Genomic DNA, 11687 nt, shown 5'->3' on the forward strand with positions numbered 1-11687 from the left:
CATAGCGTGGCTATATGTAGGGGGTAGAACATAGCGTGGCTATATATAGGGAGTAGAACATAGCGTGGCTATATATAGGGAGCAGAACATAGCGTGGCTATATATAGGGAGTAGAACATAATGTGGCTATATATAGGGAGTAGAACAGAACATAGCTATATATAGGGAGTACCAGTACGAGTCTACTATATGTGCAGGGGTACGAGATAATTGAGGTAGCTACTGTATGTACTGTACATAAAGGTAGGGGTAAAGTGACTAAGCAACAGGCTAGATTGGACAGTAGCAGCAGCATGTGTGCTCATGCGTGTGTGTATGGTGTCAGTATGCATGTGTGCATGTTATGTGAGTGTGTATGTATGCAGTTTGTGTTGTGGTGTCAGTGTAAGTATGTGTGAGTAGATTTGTGTGTAATGAGAGATTCCATTATGTTTCCCAGGCCTACTTAAATGAGAAAAATTAAAAACGAGAGAAAATATTGCCCTTTGCCTTACACTTCAAATGTCATCTTTGCCCAACAATATCTAATCCTTCCTTTGATCAAATAAATGGATGTATCTCTAGCATCAGTTACTTTCCTGGTCAGTGAAGGCCTAATGGGAGACCATGCAGTAGACCCTATGCCTACCCACCTATTCAATGGACATCTCCAACCCTGAATGTCTCTGCTAAAATAGTTTCTATAGGTATAACACAGTTATTAGCATATATCTTATGACTGTCTTGTAGATGAGAAGTCCTTCAAATGTATACTTTCTGATCAGTCTCAGATTTTTCCTTACACATTATGGAATATCAGGTACAAGAGGTAGGAGAGTGCCACCACCTGGTGAGAGGTACAGAAATGGTCACCTCTTTCTTTTCAGAACTATATATTAATGTTTATTAGAGACAGACTACACAAGGCAAAATAACTGCAAATACGTGCACTAGTTTTACATAATTGGTCTACAACTGCTTGCACAGGAAACATCAAACAAGGCAGCTATGTTCATGAATCAAACACATTTACTCACACGCAGGCCAATATGTTTCTCAAGTCCCTCACCAGCGTGCAAGGTCACTTCTTCTCACGTAACATTCTCAGCAATGCTACAGTCAGCCGTGGCTAGGAGCCCGATAGCATGCAAGGGTACTTCCTCTCACGTAACATTCTCAGCTATACTACAGTATTGTGAGAGAGGAAAAGATGATCGAACAAAATTGAGAAAATAAATGAAAATAAAATAAGGAACTAACAGCAAATTATTTAGGCTGACAGGTCTGTGTCATTACCTCCTTGTCTTATTGAATAGAGCTTCAAACTCTCAACCATTGATCTGTAAACGTGAAGAAAATGTTTTAAGTTAGACAGGACCAATAGGCAAAAAAATTGACCAGCACATCTGGCATTTGCCCAAAATGCCAGATGGTCAATCCGCCCCTGCAGGTCTACCTTTACTTCGCTTTTTCTGTTCAAATGCCAGACTCAAAGGTTATGGGATGAGTCCTGACCCCAGCAAGTGGACTAGATAGAAAGGTTATAAATTCACTCTTGTCTTCAATAGCAGAGCCTAAAGCAGTTAGCAGTAATGTTGATGGCCACTAGATGGCTGTAGAAAGTAATTTACTGTGTGATAGGTGGGCCAGGAGAGATGAGAAGCCTGCAGCACAGTGGAGGCTGGTGTGAGGAGCTATAGGAGGATGGGCTCATTCGAAAGGCTGGAATGGAATACATGGAACAGAGTCAAATTTGTGGTTTCCATATGTTAGATGTGTTTGATACCATTCCATTTATTCCATTCCAGACATTACAATGAGCCTGTCCTCCTGCATCTCCTTCCACCAGTCTCCACTTCTTTAGCAGTGATTAAAGTTAAGCTCGCTAACCAGGCTTACATGTCTGAGAACAAAACTTAGAATATAGACTACACAATGTGCGGGGGAATTAGTTTCCCCCCAGAAAAGTTTTCTAATTGCATCCAGTGACACTCCCTAGTGAGTAACTTATTACATGTAATCTGATTACAAAAACAAATTGCATCAGTTACATTAGCAGTAAAAATATTGTGATCAGATTACAGATACTTTTGAAGAACTAGAGATGATTGCTACTTGGATTACCTTTAAATTCACAAAAGATACAGTGCCTTGCGAAAGTATTCGGCCCCCTTGAACTGTGACCTTTTGCCACATTTCAGGCTTCAAAGATATAAAACTGTATTTTTTGTGAAGAATCAACAACAAGTGGGACACAATCATGAAGTGGAACGACATTTATTGGATATTTCAAACTTTTTTAACAAATCAAAAACTGAAAAATTGGGCATGCAAAATTATTCCACCCCTTTACTTTCAGTGCAGCAAACTCTCTCCAGAAGTTCAGTGAGGATCTCTGAATGATCCAATGTTGACCTAAATGACTAATGATGATAAATACAATCCACCTGTGTGTAATCAAGTCTCCGTATAAATGCACCTGCACTGTGATAGTCTCAGAGGTCCGTTAAAAGAGCGGAGAGCATCATGAAGAACAAGGAATACACCAGGCAGGTCCGAGATACTGTTGTGAAGAAGTTTAAAGCCGGATTTGGATACAAAAAGATTTCCCAAGCTTTAAACATCCCAAGGAGCACTGTGCAAGCGATAATATTGAAATGGAAGGAGTATCAGACCACTGCAAATCTACCAAGACCTGGCCGTCCCTCTAAACTTTCAGCTCATACAAGGAGAAGACTGATCAGAGATGCAGCCAAGAGGCCCATGATCACTCTGGATGAACTGCAGAGATCTACAGCTGAGGTGGGAGACTCTGTCCATAGGACAACAATCAGTCGTATATTGGACAAATCTGGCCTTTATGGAAGAGTGGCAAGAAGAAAGCCATTTCTTAAAGATATCCATAAAAAGTGGCGTTTAAACTTTGCCACAAGCCACCTGGGAGACACACCAAACATGTGGAAGAAGGTGCTCTGGTCAGATGAAACCAAAATTGAACTTTTTGGCAACAATGCAAAACGTTATGTTTGGCATAAAAGCAACACAGCTCATCAGCCTGAACAAATCATCCCCACTGTCAAACATGGTGGTGGCAGCATCATGGTTTGGGCCTGCTTTTCTTCAGCAGGGACAGGGAAGATGGTTAAAATTGATGGGAAGATGGATGGAGCCAAATACAGGACCATTCTGGAAGAAAACCTGATGGAGTCTGCAAAAGACCTGAGACTGGGACGGAGATTTGTCTTCCAACAAGACAATGATCCAAAACATAAAGCAAAATATACAATGGAATGGTTCAAAAATAAACATATCCAGGTGTTAGAATGGCCAAGTCAAAGTCCAGACCTGAATCCAATTGAGAATCTGTGGAAAGAACTGAAAACTGCTGTTCACAAATGCTTTCCATCCAACCTCACTGAGCTCGAGCTGTTTTGCAAGGAGGAATGGGAAAAAATTTCAGTCTCTCGATGTGCAAAACTGATAGAGACATACCCCAAGCGACTTACAGCTGTAATCGCAGCAAAAGGTGGCGCTACAAAGTATTAACTTAAGGGGGCTGAATAATTTTGCACGCCCAATTTTTCAGTTTTTGATTGGTTAAAAAAGTTTGAAATATCCAATAAATGTCGTTCCACTTCATGATTGTGTCCCACTTGTTGTTGATTCTTCACAAAAAAAAATACAGTTTTATATCTTGATGTTTGAAGCCTGAAATGTGGCAAAAGGTCGCAAAGTTCAAGGGGGCCGAATACTTTTGCAAGGCACTGTATTTGCAAAAACATACAGTACGTGTCAGATGTTGACACACCTACTCATTCAATGTTTGTTTTTTATTTAATTTTTTACTATTTTCTACATTGTAGAATAATAGTGAAGACATCAAAACTATGAAATAACACATATGGAATCATGTAGTAACCAAAAAAAGTGTTTAAAGAATCTCAAATATGAAACATATTTTGATTTGTTTAAGTAGCCACCCTTTGCCTTGACAGCTTTGCACAATCTTGGCATTCTCTCAACCAGCTTCATGAGGTAGTCACCTGGAATGCATTTCAATTAACAGGTGTTCATTGTTAAAAGTCCATTTGTGGGATTAATTGTATTCATAATGCGTTTGAGCCAATCAGTTGTGTTATGACAAGGTAGGGGTGGTATACAGAAGATACAGTGGGGAGAACAAGTATTTGATACACTGCCGATTTGGAAGGTTTTCCTACTTACAAAGCATGTAGAGGTCTGTAATTTTTTATCATAGGTACACTTCAACATTGAGAGACGGAATCTAAAACAAAAATCCAGAAAATCACGTTGTAGGATTTTTAAGTAAATAATTTGCATTTTATTGCATGACATAAGTGATGGTGTGGGAGTGCTTTGCTGGTGACACTGTCAGGGATTTATTTAGAATTCAAGGCACACTTAACCAGCATGGCTACCACAAAATTCTGCAGCGATGTGCCATCCCATCTGGTTTGCGCTTAGTAGGACTATTATTTGTTTTTCAACAGGACAATGACCCAACACACCAGGCTGTGTAAGGGCTATTTGACCAAGAAAGAGAGTGATGGAGTGCTGCATCAGATGACCTGGCCTCCATAATCACCGGACCTCAACCCAATTGAGATGGTTTGGGATGAGTCGGACCGCAGAGTGAAGGAAAAGCAGCCAACAAATGCTCAGCAACTCCTTCAAGACTGTTGGAAAACTATTCCAGGTGAAGCTGGTTAAGAGAATTCAAAGAGTGTGCAAACTGTCATCAAGGCAAAGGGTATTTTATAACACATTTTCGGTTCCTACATGATTACATATGTGTTATTTCATAGTTTTGATTTATTCACTATTATTCTACAATGTAGAAAATAGTACAAATAAAGAAAAAACATTGAAGGAGTCAATGTCAAAACTTTTGACTGGTATTGTGTTCTCAGTGATATTTAATTCAGCATTGACAAAAAGTACAAGTTTAAATTTGTTCCAACTGAGCGAGTCTGACAACAAGTCAGAGACCACTTTGATGACACACCTTTTTAACTTCTTCTATTGCCTCTAAAGTGAAAGTAATCCAAAAATAACTGAAACTAAATCAGATTACGTTACTGAGTTTGGGTAATCCAAAAGTTACATGTCTGATTACAATTTGTGACAGGTAACTGTAATGGATTACATTTAGAAAGGAATCTACCCAACCCTGAGTACAGCACACCTCAGATGACACTGATCAACTGTCAGTCCACCCCACTAAGAGGGTCAGTGCTAATCCAGTATCCTTGGAATATCCCTACCATAACCCCGAAACCTAACCCCTAGCCTAAACGTAACCATAACCCTTACCCATTTAAAATGTAACTTCAATGGGGTAGGAACGTCCTAACCAGATTGCACAGACCAATAAAAGGTACTCTGGCCTTGTACAGGTAACCATGTACTACCAAAGGTCACATTTGAGCTCAGCGCCAACTGACATCGATAATGTGTCTTTTACTCAAGACTCTCTGCCCCACCTTCCAATGGGCCTGCTCACCCTGGCAACATAATAAACTATGGCCACGGCACGTAGAGTAGTCATAAAAAGAAGGGAACAAGGGAAAATTAACACCACATGCTGCACTCCAGAATAACTATTCATTAACCTTTTATGCGAGTAAAGTACATGTCAGATAAAGAAATGAGACACCTGATGGAAACAGGACATCCTTCTGTAAACTTTCCAAAATGTTGACAAAACAATATGCTTGACAAGGTGGAATTTTTGTGTGTCGATAAAAATAAAGTATGAGACAAATGTCATTGGAAATGCTTTTATGTGCAAATATTGATATAATAACCATCACATCAAAGTACATTTGGAGTCACGCGATGGGTCCTCCCTCTATACTCGTCGGGAAAGCATGCAGTTTATTAGGCTACAGACTCAAAAAATTATGAACTTCACAGGGTGGTGAAATTGAAAAGTGATGAGCTTGATTCTCCAGTCCAATAAATATCCTTTTTTTTCTGGTGACATGATAATCGATGCCTGGCTGCCATTTGACAATAATTTCACTCTTTTATCTTTTGTCCGCAATTTTCTATGTGAGAAAACCAACTGTAGAGTTGAAAATGCGTACATGGGAATTTAACCACAAAAAGGTATTTATATGTGCAATACCTCGGCACACAGAGACATCTGCAGCAAGTCCATGCGCATATTGTTTTTATGCAGTTTTAGAATATTTGCATGAAATTCTGTCGCCAATACCATGGAAACCTAGCTAGTGATACATTTGATTTACAATTCATAAAGTTTGAAGCGTCCATGCCAGCAATCTGTTGCTGTATAGTACATAAACCATGAATACAGAACTAAGGTATGATTATGTAACCAATGAAACTGCTCTGGTTCCTCATTCCATCACATTTGGAATCCCCATAAACCTAGACATAGCTTCAAGATTCCCCCTGTCCCTTTCAAAGACTCAAAGCCAATGTTATTCTTGCTCCTGAGAAAGTCTGTTACCTTATACAATTCTCACTTCCTCATTCTCCAACTCACATTTCTAATATCTCTCATCATTTTCTTCCTATCCAACTGAATAAAAAGATGAACCTATACTTTTAAACAAAGATAAATGATGTAAAGAATGATAAAGCACTTTGGAACACCTTAAATTAAATTTTGGGCAAAAAGGCAAACTCCGCTCCATCATTCTTTGAATCAGATGGCTCATTCATCAAAAACCACTGATATAGCCAATTACTTTAATCATTTTTTCCAAAATTACAAACACTGATACTCTACATCCAAGTATAACTGATCAAATTATGAACAAACATTGTAATTTTGAAATCCATAAAGTTAGTGTGGAAGAGGTGAAAAGTTGTGGTCTATCCAAGAATAGTAAAGCCCCCTTTACTGGCTCAAATAGCCGACCAATCAGCCTGTTTGACCGGATACGATGCTATTTTACTGTAAACAAACTGACAGACTTTCAACATGCCTATAAGGAAGGCATTCAACAAGCACGTCACTTACACAGATGACTCCTGTTTGGCTCAGAGAAATTGATAATAAAAATATTGTAGGAGCTATTTTGTTAGATTTCACTGCGGCTTTTGACAGTCTGCTGCTGGAAAAATGTGTATTATCGCTTTACTCCCCCTGCTATATTATGGATAAAGAGTTACCTGTCTAACAGAAGACAGAGTTTTTTTTAATGGAACCTTCTCCAACATAATCCAGGTAAAATCAGGAATTCCCCTGGGCAGCTGTCTAGGCCCCTTACTTTTTTCAATGTTTACCTATGACAGGCTTTGATTAAAGCCAGTGTATCTATGTATGTGGATGACTCACCCTATACACGTCAGCTACCACAGGAAGTGAAATCACTGCAACACTTAAAGAGATGCAGTTAGTTTCAGAATGGGCAGCAAGGAATAAGTTAGTCCTAAATATTTCAAAAACTAAAAGCATTATATTTGGGACAAATAATTCACTAAATCTCGTAATAAATAATGTGGAAATTGAACAAAGTTGGTGACAAAACTTCTTCAGTAACGATGGATTGTAAACCGTCATCGTCTAAACAACAGTAGCTAAGATGGGGAGAAGTCTGTCAATAATAAAGTGCTGCTCTGCATTCACTATCAACAAGGCAGGTTCTAGTTTTGTCACACCTGGACTACAGTTCAGTCATGTAGTCCGGTGCTACAAAGAGGGACCTCGGAAAATTACAATTGGCTCAGAACAGGGCATTACATGTACACGGAGCGCTAACATTAATAATATGCATGTAAATCTCTCATGGCTCAAAGTGGAGAACAGATTGACTTTATCACTACTTGTTGTTGGAAGTGTTGACATGCTGAAGGCACCTAGGTGTCTGTTGAAACTACTTACACACAGCTCGGACATCCATGCATACCCCACAAGTTTCTTCCCAATCCCCTAGTCAAGAACAAACTATGGGAGGCGCATAGTACTACATAGAGCCATGACTAAAGTACATGGAACTCTATTCCACATCAGGTAACTGATGCAAGCAGTAGAATAAGATTACAACAAAAAATATATAAAAATCACCTTATGGAACAGCGGGGACTGGGAAGACACGCATGCACAATACACACACACGTACATTGTAATATTGTTGTATGGTGGTTTTATACATTTTGTATTGTAGATATATAGTGGTGTAATAATGTTTTATGATGTACTGTTTTCTCTTTTGTTTTATGTGTGATTTAAGTACCTTAATGTGTTTGGACCCCAGGAAGAGTAGCTGCTCCCTTGGCAGCAGCTTATGGGGATCCCTAATAAATAACAATACAAAGAGAAAGTGTTTGAACTGGAATTTCAAGTGATAGAACAAGATGCAACTGCAATACTTGGAAGATCAGCTTGTCTGCAAATTGGCTTAATAGAGAGGATATTCAAGCTTGAACAAAGGACAGAGACTGACATTTTGAGTGAATATGAAGATTCATTCACAGGACTTGGATGTGTTCCAGGAGTTCATCACATACAAATAGACCCAGACGTCTCACCAGTGGTTCACTCCCCCAGAAAGGTACCTGTAGCACTAAAATAAAAACTTGAAAAGGAACTGAACCACATGGAAAAGATGTTGTCGCCAGGCAAACTGAGCATTCTGAAAGAACAAACAGCTTGGTTACAATCGTCAAGCCAAACAAAATATGGGGATGCATGGACCAACAGGATCTTAAAGCCATCAAGAGAGAGCATTATCTTTTAAGTACCATTGAAGAGGAAGTTGCTGAAATGCCCAACACTAACATATTTTAGTGTTGGTTGATGCAAACCAAGGATTCTGGAAAATCCAACTGGATGAAGAGAGCTCCTGACTACACATCAATACACCGTTTGGGAGGTATTCATTCAAGAGACTGCTCTTCTGAATCGCATCCCTCCAGAGGTGCCTCGCGCAGAATTCAGAAGGTCTGAAAGGTGTCATAAACATCATGGATGACTTGTTTTGGGTGATGACACAGAGCAGCACCCCCGGAGACTGAGATAGATTGAGAAGCATCAACTTGAAATTGAATACGGACAAGTGCAAAATCAGAATGACAGAAATTCTCTACATTGACATGTGTTCAGCAAAGAAGACTTGAAACCAGCCTCCAAAAAGGTCAGATCAACACAAGAAAGGCCAGGGAAAGAGGACAAAGCAGCGCTTCAGAGGTTCATGAGAATGTTGCAGTATATTACAAGGTTCATCCCAAATCTCTGAGATGTCAATGCACCACTGAGACAACTGTTGGAAGGAGACATTCAGTGGGACTGGGAGTCTGCACAGGAACAGAGCTTCAAAAGCATGAAAACACTTCAAATCAAATCAAATTTGTCACATGCGCCGAATACAAAAGTTACCTTACAGTGAAATGCTTACTCACAAGCCCTTAACCAACAATGCAGTTAAGAATAATGTGTTAATAAAAAAATAAAAAATGAAAGTTACAAATAATTAAAGAGCAGCAGTAAAATAACAGTAGGGAGGCTATATACAGATGGTACCAGTACACAGTCAATGTGCGGGGGCACCGGTTAGTCGAGGTAATATGTTCATGTAGGTAGAGTTAAAGTGACTATGAATATATAATAAACAGAGTAGCAGCAGCGTAAATGAGGGAGGGGCAATGCAAATAGCCATTTGATTAGCTTGTCAGCAATGCGCCAGTGTTAAAGTACTACGATGTTAAAAACAAACAGACCATCTTTGGATGCAAGCTCAGAAGGTTTGGGAGCTGTGATCCTGCAAGATGGTCGGCCAATTGCTTACGGGTGAAGATCCGTCACAGACTGCCAAAAGAGATACGCTCAAATTGAAAAAGACCTAACGGCGATAGTGTATGGCTGCAAGAAGTTTTATCAATACCTGTATGAAAAACAGATCCAGGTGGAGTCAGACCACAAACCCTTGGAAACAATCTTCAAGAAATCGCTCCAGAAAGTACCAGCCAGACTGCAGAGAATGCTGATGAGACTACAGAGATACAGTCTACATGTGACAGACAAACCAGGAAAGGAGATACACGTCAATGATGCACTGAGCCGAGCATACCTGAAGGATTAGAGAGATAAATTGTTCGATGGTGAGCTGGATGTAAACTACATCGATCAAAAACCTCCTGTTTCAGAGGAGAAACTGCAGCAATTCAAAACAGCAACAGCAGAAGATGGAGAGTTAAAACTGGTCACAGAAATAGTTAAAAAATGATGGCCAGACACGAGAGGGAAAGTTGCAAAGAAAATACAGTACCACTGCACCTTCAGAGAGGACTTGAAATACTCAGACGGACTGCTGTTCAAAAGTTCAAACTTGTCCCTCAGAAAATGAGAAGAAATCTGAAAAATCCATGACGCACACATGGGAATTGTAAAATGTAAGGAAAGAGGAAGGGAAGTTCTGTTCTGGCCAGGCATGGCTAAATAGATTGAAGATGTAACAAAATGTGCAGTCTGCAACAAACACAAAAATAACAACAAAACAGCAGCTCATGTCCCATCCAATATAAGAGAGAGCGTGGGCCAAAGTTAGAGTAGACCTCTTCCATTACAATGACACAGAATTCCTACTATGTATTACTACAAAATACCCAGAAATCTCCAAGTTCAGTGGGACAGCAAGTAAACACAATTACAGCACTAAAGTCGATCTTTGCAAAGCATGGGGTGATCAATGTTTTGTGCCCCAACAATGGAAGACCGCTTGTGAGTCAAGAAATGTCTTACGAGTCAAGGGTTTTCTACCAGCTAAGAGTTCAAACATGTCACGTCGAGCCCTAGATTTCCACAGTCAAACGGCCAAGCTGAGAGAGTAGTTCAGACTGAATAACCTGTTATAAAAAGCTATTTTTGTACCTTTATTTAACTAGACAAGTCTGTTAAGAACAAAATCTTATTTACAATGATGGCTTGGGAACATTGGGTAAATCTGCCTTGTTCAGGGGGGAAATGACAGATTTCTACCTTGTTGCAAGATTGAATCCCTGAGCTGACCTTTCGGTTACTGGCCCAACGCTCTAACCACTAGACTACCTGCCACCCCACATACAGTGCATTTGGAAAATGTTCAGACCCCTTGACATTTTCCACATTTTGTTACGTTACAGCCTTATTATAAATTTGATTAATTTTATTTTTCTTCTCAATCTACACACAATACCCCATAATGACAAATCGAAAACATGTTTTTAGAAATTCTTGCAAATGTATAAAAAAACTAAAACAGACACCTTATTTACATAACAAATTCAGACCCTTTGTTATGAGATGCGAAATTGAGCTCAGGTGCATCCTGTTTCCATTGATCATCCTTGAGATGTTTCTATAACTGGATTGGAGTCTACTTGTGGGAAATTCAATTGATTGGACATGATTTGGCAATGGCACTCACCTGCCTATATGTGGTCTCAAGGTTGACAGTGCATGTTGAAGGAATTTTCCTTGGAACTCAGAGACAGGATTGTGTCGAGGCACAGGTCTGGGGAAGGGTACCAAAACATTTCTGCAGCATTGAAGGACCTCAAGAACACAGAGGCCTCCATTCTTAAATGGAAGAAGTTTGGAACCACTAAGACTCTTCCTAGACCTGGCCGTCTGGCCAGACTGAGCAATCGGGGGAGGAGGGCCTTGGTCAGGGAGGTGACAAAGAACCTGGTAGTCACTCTGAATGAGCTCCAGAGTTCCTCTTTGGCGATGGGTG

Source organism: Oncorhynchus masou, chromosome 15 (genome assembly GCF_036934945.1).
Source record: "Oncorhynchus masou masou isolate Uvic2021 chromosome 15, UVic_Omas_1.1, whole genome shotgun sequence".
In the NCBI taxonomy this organism is placed as follows: domain Eukaryota; kingdom Metazoa; phylum Chordata; class Actinopteri; order Salmoniformes; family Salmonidae; genus Oncorhynchus; species Oncorhynchus masou.